The sequence below is a fragment of the Entelurus aequoreus genome, linkage group LG18, assembly GCF_033978785.1.
Source record: "Entelurus aequoreus isolate RoL-2023_Sb linkage group LG18, RoL_Eaeq_v1.1, whole genome shotgun sequence".
Classification (NCBI taxonomy): domain Eukaryota; kingdom Metazoa; phylum Chordata; class Actinopteri; order Syngnathiformes; family Syngnathidae; genus Entelurus; species Entelurus aequoreus.
Window position 1 is genome coordinate 31,061,967 of NC_084748.1, and position 9,939 is coordinate 31,071,905.

A 9,939-nucleotide genomic window follows, 5' to 3' on the forward strand; every position below is an offset into this window, starting at 1 on the left:
GGAGGGGTCTGTATATTTACTAATGCAAACCAACAGGTGGCGCCAAAGTACTTTCTTGTCCAGTCCTATTTTGTTTTTGTATTACAATGTAGCAATTATCACTAATATTTAAACCTAGGTTTGAAAAGAAAAAAAAGACGGCAGTTTTTATTTTCAGTGTTGTCTCATATTCAGGTCATTATATTAATGATTTTAATTGTGATGGTGGCAAACATCAGCGCTTGCACATTTCAACTACATCGAATACAATATTTGTATCAACAATCATACATTTGCAACAATAATAATGAATACCCTTATTTTACATACGTGATGTTGTTTTAGTGTCTCTAAAGTGTCATTGTTTCATTTTGAAGGCACAGTTTGCAGCGGGCTCCAAATAACAAAAAAGAAAATCAACCAAACAATATAAGGACACTGTTAACAGTAGTGTGGGTATAAGAGAGCATTTCAAACAAATATAGGTCATTATTTATCACACTTAGGCCCACAGCTCATTCTTAATTTTGACACTTTGACTTGCATTGATTGGAGTAAACAAAAGCTGTAGAAAATCAATATTTTCCAGTACTGTACTGTATGGGACTTATTGATTTCCTGGAATGCCCCCAAGACTGGTCAGTTATCAGAGGGCACAACCAGTAGCACACAAATAACCATTCGCTCACATTCACACCTATTTTAGTGTTTTAATGTAATCTAACCTAACCCAAACACCCGGAGAAAAGCAGAGTTTGCTGTTTCCAGCTAAGCTCCCGTTTTATTTTGGTTGTTGATTTCATTACTAAATGTAAAAGAGAGTTGCTTGCACATTGCGCCCTGTGTTCAAGCCAATTTGTCTGCAAATGCACTCTTTTTTTTTTTTTGTCCATTTCCATTTTAACATGTCAACATTTTCTTTTTCACAGTTTAACGCTGTATGTTATTCTGCCAGTGTTGATTAACTGTCACACTACAGAGCGCATTCGTGTCGCACCCCACTGCCTCACACATGATTCCACCCCACAATTATGTGTCTGCACAGTTAATGTATGGGTGTTTGTCTGAATACCACCTCTAATTAACATTTTATTGCCACACTCCAGTGGGTGTTGTGTGGGACTTTCCTCTAAATCAGTGGTTCTCAAACATTTTTTACCAAGTACCACCTCAGAAAACACTTGGCTCTCCAAGTACCACCATAATGACCAACGCTAAAGTACAGTAGCATAGTATGCCTAAATATTCATTAAAAACGAGGCAGAGGTTTTATTTAACAAGTATGTTTAAAATGTGTGGCCACTGTAACATTAAACACTGTTTGAACAGTAACACTGTGTTTAAACATTTGATTATGTTATTCTTAGGCATACCACTAGATGCTCCATCCACAGTGGTACACGTAACACAGTTTAGAATCACTGCTCTAAAACACCTGGAATTTACAAGCATGGATGCTCCCTTCCCTCAGAACCTCTGAAGGAAGATGATGTGCAATTTGACAAGATATAAGCATTTATTAGACAATTATAACAGACTACTATGAACAGAAAGTGTTTGTACTTACAGCTAATCACAGGTAAAACAACTTAAATAGAAAAAAAAAATAACAATACTGCAAAATTATGTATCTTGCATTCAAAACAGGTCATATATAATGATATTCTGAATAATATCCAATATTCTAAATTGCTTCTGTGTTCCCAATATTTGCTGCTATACCCATCAGCATATTGTATAGGCACTTAAGAAGTACATTTTATGAATGTATCCTATTGTGATTTTAAAGGTAAAAAAATGTTTTGTTTTGTTTTTTTAAGCGGCGCCTCGATGCAACTTTTTCACTATCGATACCATGCCGATATCAGCACGAATAATGCATGCTTTTATCATTTTGTAGTGTGGAATGTTAAAAAATTATTGACCAAGTGAAATTAATCAAACAAAAACAATGGTAGGTATGAAAAACACTAGCCAATTTATGAGTAACCATCTGTAGTGGACTTACGCTGTCTTTAAACTGAAGTGGAGTGGTAAATATTTTTGGCGACATATAGTGGCAGCAATAATTCATTAGGTTGCGTCGGGAGGATTAGCACTTCCAAACTTTAGGTTTTACTACTGGGCCACCAACATTAGAATTCTTAAATATTTTGAAGCATTTGATAATCCTCCGTTATGGCTGGTTATAGAGGCTAACTCAAGTAAACCAGTATCTCTTAGGGCTCTGGTTGACGCTCCCATCCACTCTTCTACTTTCGCTTGTATGAAAAATTTCAATTGTAAAAACATAATTCAGGATTTGGGTGTGTATGTATAAACATATATATGTATGTATATACATACAGTATATGTACAGTATATACACACATATATACATATAAATGTATATACATACACATGTTTATACACATATATGTGTATATATATATACACATATATGTATATATGTGTCTATATACTGTACATGTATGTATGTATGCATATACAGTATATGTATATATGTATGAATGTGTGTGTGTGTGTGTATATATATATATGTATATATATATATGTATATATATATATATATATACATATATATATATATATATACATATATATATATCAGTGGCGTGCAGTGAGGTTAATGTCAGGTGAGGCACGGACTTCATCACAGTCAGATTTACAAACATATGAACCCTAAAGAGTATCTTATTCACCATTTGATTGGCAGCAGTTAACGGGTTATGTTTAAAAGCTCATACCAGCATTATTCCCTGCTTGGCACTCAGCATCAAGGGTTGGAATTGGGGGTTAAATCACCAAAAATTATTCCCGGGCGCTGCGCCGCTGCTGCCCACTGCTCCCCTCACCTCCCAGGGGGTGAACAAGGGGATGGGTCAAATGCAGAGGACAAATTTCACCACACCTAGTGTGTGTGTGACAATCATTGGTATACTTAACTTTAACTTTACACTTACAAACTGTAGCACACAAAAAAGCACATTTAATAAAAAAAAACGTTATTATGGTCTTACCTTTACTTATAAGTGCGGGAGCAGTGGTGTTCGTGTTGGAGGAGTTGTGAATGAATGAAATATGAAATCCACGCTGCAGTGCAGGTGTACCTAATGTTGTGTCCCTGTTCACGGCTCCTCCGGCGCGCCGCGCGAGCATTGTTGTTTTTGCACTTTTTGGCTTCTTGTTAAGTGACTTTTTTTGGGTGGATTCGGTCTTGCACGTGGAGGGTTTGGGTGTGGGCTTTGGTTGGTGTGGCCGCGGCGCTCCCGTCGGGCGGTGCATTCTGCGGCGGAGGTGCTTGGCACCAGGAGGCGGGGTTATGAGACGAGCCTCCAGTTTTATGATCGCTCAGCACAATAAATACGTTACACACATACAGTTGTTGACAAAATACACTGTACATTATACACCTCAGCTAACTAAACTATGGAAATGTATAATATAATTCATATAGCAATACGGTCTCACTGCACAGCAGGCCAGCAGTTAGCCGAGTCATTGCACACAATCCATGTTGAGGCACAAATCAGTGACGTGCCTCAACTGGCTGCTGATCACCGCACCGTCTCTTCTCAGTATTTGAACGGCAAATGTGAAAATAAAAATAAAAATAATCTAAAACTGGTGAAGTTAAATGGAAAATAACTTTAGTATAATCACTGGATACATATAACAATTTAATTTTTTTTTTTTCTTTTTACTTTTTTTTTCTTTCCATGATGGCAGGTGAGGCCGTGCCTCCCCTGCCTCTAGTGACTGCACGCCACTGATATATATATATAGTATATATGTAAGTAAATATATATATATATACAATATGTCTGTGTGTGTGTGTGTGTATATATGTACGTGTATGTATATATATATATATATATATATATATATATATATATATATATATATATATATATATATATATATATATAAAAATATATATATGTATGTATGTATGTATGTATGTATGTATGTATGTGTATTTGTATGTATATATATATTTGTATTTGTATGTATATATATATTTGTATGTATGTATGTGTGTGCATATATATATATATATATATATATATATATATATATATATATATATATATATACATATATATGTGTATGTATACACATGTACATGTATATATGTGTGTATATGCATGCATGTATACGTATATTTATGTATGTATTTATATATGTATATATACTATTTATATATATATATATGTATATATGTTCGGGGTAGAGGGGGTGCTGGAGCCTATCCCAGCTGCACACGGGCGGAAGGCGGGGTACACCCTGGACAAGTCGGCACCCCATCGCAGGGCCAACACAGATAGACAGACAACATTCACACTCACATGCATTTAATTTAAAGATACAGACACGTTTGTTACTGAATACTTTCTTATATGCTTCTGCCTTGGAGGCTTTGTATCTGTGAGTAATATGCAACTATAATTACAGGAAGAAAAAATATATATATTATATATTTTCTTTTAATTAAATCAACATAAAAAACACAATATATACGTTATATATCAATATAGATCAATACAGTCTGCAGGGATACACTCCGTAAGCACACATGATTGTATTTCTTTATGACAAAAATAAACATACCATACCATACCTGATATCGGACTCATATCGGAAACATAGTGGTTATTAGGCATGTGTTAAATCGATAGTTTGAAATTATTTTGGTAACATCCAGTTATCTTTCCAATGTCCTCTGTGTTGGACATGTGGACATATGCTACTTTATCCAATAAAAAGATAAAGATGGTCGATGCAACAAATGTGATGCTTTAATGCATACATGGAACTAAGATGAAAAACTGCTTTTTTTGCAGTATCGTTTACATTAAGACTGAAAAAGTGTGGCTTGAACTGCAGAAAATGCCAAAACCAAGAGAAGTTTAAGGTAATGTTAAACAATGGTAATATGGGATATAGAAAATACAGTATAGTCAAGCTTTTTGTTTTGCACAAAAATGTTGTGTTCTTCTTACCAAAACCGTAAAGATGATGGATAAAACAATTTTTCGGTTGGTTCACTTTACGGACAAAACTATTGTGGCATATTGTTTTTCACCCATAAAACTAAAGTTTTATTGACCTAGGGCAGTGTTTTTCATCCCCCGTGAGATATTGTTTGGTGTGCCGTGGGAAATGATGCAATTCTACCTAATTGGTCAAAAAAATATTGTTTGCAAACCAATAAAACGTTTGAAACAGTAGCCTACAGGCATACCTTGGTAAAATGTCTTCTCTTTAGTTTTGGGCGTACATTAGGCTGCTAAGCATGCTCTTACTTATTTTCACCAGTATAACCATTGCTAGAGTTGGTTGTAGTTGGTTTTAGTCTTTGTTTTCTGATAGTACCAGGGGCGCCGCTAGGGATTTTGGGCCCCATGAAAAGAATCTTTACAGGGCCCCCTGTATTATAATTTCATCATCATTAGGGGCCTCTCTGGGCCCCCCTCCATCATGGGCCCCTAGAATCCGTCTCTTTACCCCCCCTTTTCGGCGCCCCTGGATAGTACTGACAATAACCATATGATTGCCATTTGTTGTGATATTGTACGCAGGCATGACGTACTTCTACTTGAAAATAGCCTATTTTATGTGTAAAATGTGTTGGTTAGAGCAGTGTTTTTCAACCACTGTGCCGCGGCACACCAGTGTGCCGTGAGATATTGTCTGGTGTGCCGTGGGAAATTATGCAACTTCACCAAATTGGTCCATAAAATATTTTTTGCAAATCAATAATTATAATCTGCAAATAATGTGTCGTTGTCTAGTGTCTGTGCTGTATAGAGTTCGGAAGGGTAACCATGTAATACTCCATATCAGTAGGTGGCAGCAGGTTGTTAATTGCTTTGTAGAAGTCGAAACGCGTCAAGGATGGTTTGTCGTGACCCCAATATGCAGAGCACAGCGGGAGACGGCGTGCAGGTAAAAAGGTATGTAACGCTTAACCTCTAAAGGCCTGAGTGGCCACATGCGTGGACAGTGCCCTTTAGCTCTTATTTCCAAAATTGTCTACACTACTGAATTTGGGTCTTATGGCCCTTATGTGGACAATTATACTGCTACCTGGTGGTGTCAGAAGAGTATAACATACAATGGAATTTGGAAAAAAAAAGGCTAAAAATAAGAATTAGCATGTCACTAAGTACATGTTTGTTACTTATGGACTAAGTACATCATATAAAAAGATGATTCTTAGTTTTTATTCTAATTAGGGTCCAATAAACCCAAATAGCAAAGAGGGAAAAAAAGCATGTAAACAAACAGCTTGGGCCTTAAGAGGTTAAACCAAAAATGAACAAAACAGAAAGGAAAAGGCAATGAAGCATAGGGATGGCTATGCAAAACAAAAGTCAAACTGAACTGGCTACAAAGTAAACAAAAACAGAATGCTGGACGACAGCAAAGACTTACAGCGTGTGGAGCAGAGACAGCGTTCACAAAGTACATCTGAACATGACATGACTATCAACAATTTCCACACAAAGAAGGAACGCGTCCGCACAACTGAAATAGTCCTGTTTGCCAATAGAAAGCAGGTCAGGCAATAGCACTCAAAGGAAGGCGTGAAGCTGCTACAGGAAAACACCAACAAAACAGGAAAGGCCACCAAAATAACAGCGCAAGGCAGGAACTAAAGCACTCCACACAGGAAAACAACAACAAACTCAAAATAAGGCACGACAACCTGGAGTTTCGTCTTTTTAACGTTTTCTGCTGGTGGTGTGCCTCCGGATTTTCTTTATCAAAAAAATGTGCCTTGGCTCAAAGAAGGTTGAAAAACACTGACCTCAGGGGCACAATGTTCCCTCTAAGGCAGGGATAGGGAACCTATGGCTCTAGAGCCAGATGTGGCTCTTTTGATGACTGCATCTGGCTCTCAGATAAATCTTAATCACTTTACTGAGCAAAACTCTTTATTGTCGGCCATAAATACATCACCAAAACATTAGTAAAAAAAAAAGATATCTAGCAAAAGTGGTCATTTTCTGCAGTACAAACCAGACCAAAAACAACTTTGTTATATCAACAGCAGCCGCTCGCTCTTTCTCACTTGCGCCAACACATGCACATATGGCACTTAGCCAGTGATGCGTTTACAGCCACACAGAAAGTCGGACAACTCCAACACCACACATAAGGTGTCATTCCAGGTCGTTACACTATGGTTTAGCAATCAAATGTGTGCTCATTCTAGTGCAGGGGTCACCAACGCGGTGCCCGCGGGCACCAGGTAGCCCGTAAGGACCAGATGAGTCGCCCGCTGGCCTGTTCTAAAAATAGCTCAAATAGCAGCACTTACCAGTGAGCTGGCATTTACAGAGAAAAAAAAAGTGCTGCACTTTCCCTCTGTGCAGATGGTGCTGAAAGACAATGCTTCTGCATCTGAGACTTTTGACAAAGTTGCAGAAAAGTACTCTCAGGTCATAAACAGAGTTGGGCAAGAGTTTGAGAACAGGTTTTGTGACCTGGATCAGCTTGAGCCATGTGTGTCGTTCATTTCTAATCCTTTCATGAACGTGGACATATCATGCATTGCTGAGCAGTTAAGTGCAACATTCAACCTGGATGCTGAACTGGTGGAGATTGAAATTGTAACACTGCAAAATGACCTCCACCTCAAAGCCCACCAGGCTGCACCAAACCTTTGGTGCCTTGTTGACACAGAAAAGTACAGTGGTGTATGCGCAGCAGCTATGAAGGTCGCAAGCCTGTTTGGTTCAACTTATCTTTGTGAATCAGCCTTTTCTAATTCATGATTTGTTAAAAAATGTTAGTGGCTAGCTAGTTAAAATGGGATATTGTGATTTCACAAGACTGTCTTAGAAGTGATCATTTGAAAATGTTCAATTTGAAAAATGTGCACTTAGAGAAAATATAAAAATAAAGTGTTGCATATTGATATGTATCTGTTTTTATATATATTTATTGTGAGAAATCATTAAGATGATCAGTGTTTCCACAAAGATAAATATCATTAATTATTAATAATAACATAGAGTTAAAGGTAAATTGAGCAAATTGGCTATTTCTGGCAATTTATTTAAGTGTGTATCAAACTGGTAGCCCTTCGCATTAATCAGTACCCAAGAAGTAGCTCTTGGTTTCAAAAAGGTTGGTGACCCCTGTTCTAGTGTCATTTATTAAGAATCTTAATTTATAAATATTAATCATGAAATGCTGTTAATATATTAAATAACTACTAATAAAAATATATTTTTTACAAACAGGAAGTTGCAGGAATGTACACATGATCCCCTGCTTACATCTCATTGTGCAACATGCGAATGTTTTAATGTGAACTAAATGCAATGTCTGAAAGGGGTACAAATTATTTCCAAAGCAGGACCTCCACCCAGACAAACAATACAAGTACCGTATTTTTCGGAGTATAAGTCGCACCGAAGTATAAGTCGCACCTGCCGAAAATGCATAATAAAGAAGGAAAAATACATATATAAGTCGCACTGGAGTATAAGTCGCATTTTTGGGGAAATTTATTTGATAAAACCCAACACCAAGAATAGACATTTGAAAGGCAATTTAAAATAAATAAAGAATAGTGAACAACAGGCTGAATAAGTGTACGTTATATGAGGCATAAATAACCAACTGAGAACGTGCCTGGTATGTTAACGTAACATATTATGGTAAACTATCTGTCACTCCTAATCGCTAAATCCCATGAAATCTTATACGTCTAGTCTCTTACGTCAGTGGTTCTCAAATGGGGGTACGTGTACCCCTGGGGGTACTTGAAGGTATGCCAAGGGGTACGTGAGATTTTTTTTTAAATGTCTGTCAAAAAGAACTGTGAAAAGAAATGCAATATTCAGTGTTGACAGCTAGATTTTTTGTGGACATGTTCCATAAATATTGATGTTAAAGATTTATTTTTTTGTGAAGAAATGTTTAGAATTAAGTTCATGAATCCAGATGGATCTCTATTACAATCCCCAAAGAGGGCACTTTAAGTTGATGATTACTTCTATGTGTAGAAATCTTTATTTATAATTGAATCACTTGTTTATTTTTCAACAAGCTTTTAGTTATTTTTATATCTTTTTTTCCAAATAGTTCAAGAAAGACCACAACAAATGAGCAATATTTTGCACTGTTATACAATTTAATAAATCAGAAACTGATGACATAGTGCTGTATTTTACTTCTTTATCTCTTTTTTTCAACCAAAAATGCTTTGCTCTGATTAGGGGGTACTTGAATTAAAAAATGTTCACAGGGGGTACATCACTGAAAAAAGGTTGAGAACCACTGTCTTACGTGAATGAGCTAAATAATATTATTTGATATTTTACGGTAATGTGTTGATAATTTCACACATAAGTCGCTCCTGAGTATAAGTCGCACCCAAACTATGAAAAAAAACTGTGACTTATAGTCCGAAAAATACGGTACACAGTTCATTCAAAACAATATTTTTTGTTATTGTCATTGTAAGTGGGCCTAAACACTTATATTAGAAATGGAAATGACTGCTGTCATTTGATTATAATAATAAGAGAATGTTGTCTGTCTATCTGTGTTGGCCCTGCGATGAGGTGGGGACTTGTCCAGGGTGTACCCGGCCTTCCGCCCGAATGCAGCTAAGATATAGGCTCTGGCGACCCCGAAAGGGACAAGCGGTAAAAAATGGATGGATGGATGGAGATTCAACTTGTTATCTAGTCAGGTTTGGGGCAGGTGTGCTGCTGGTGTAGCCACAGTGTGCACGTCTGATGTTGCTCACATGGGCTCCACTGAATGCTCAGGGAGTTTTTTGTTTGCTCACACATGAAAAATTAGAGGGAACACTGCGGGGGCATCTGTGAGTTCTACCTGGCGCGTGAAACGTGTCACGTGACCCCGGAAATGACCGAGCTAACCTGTTGCTTGACAAGCTAGCCGAAATGCTATTTAAGTTTTTATCATGGATGA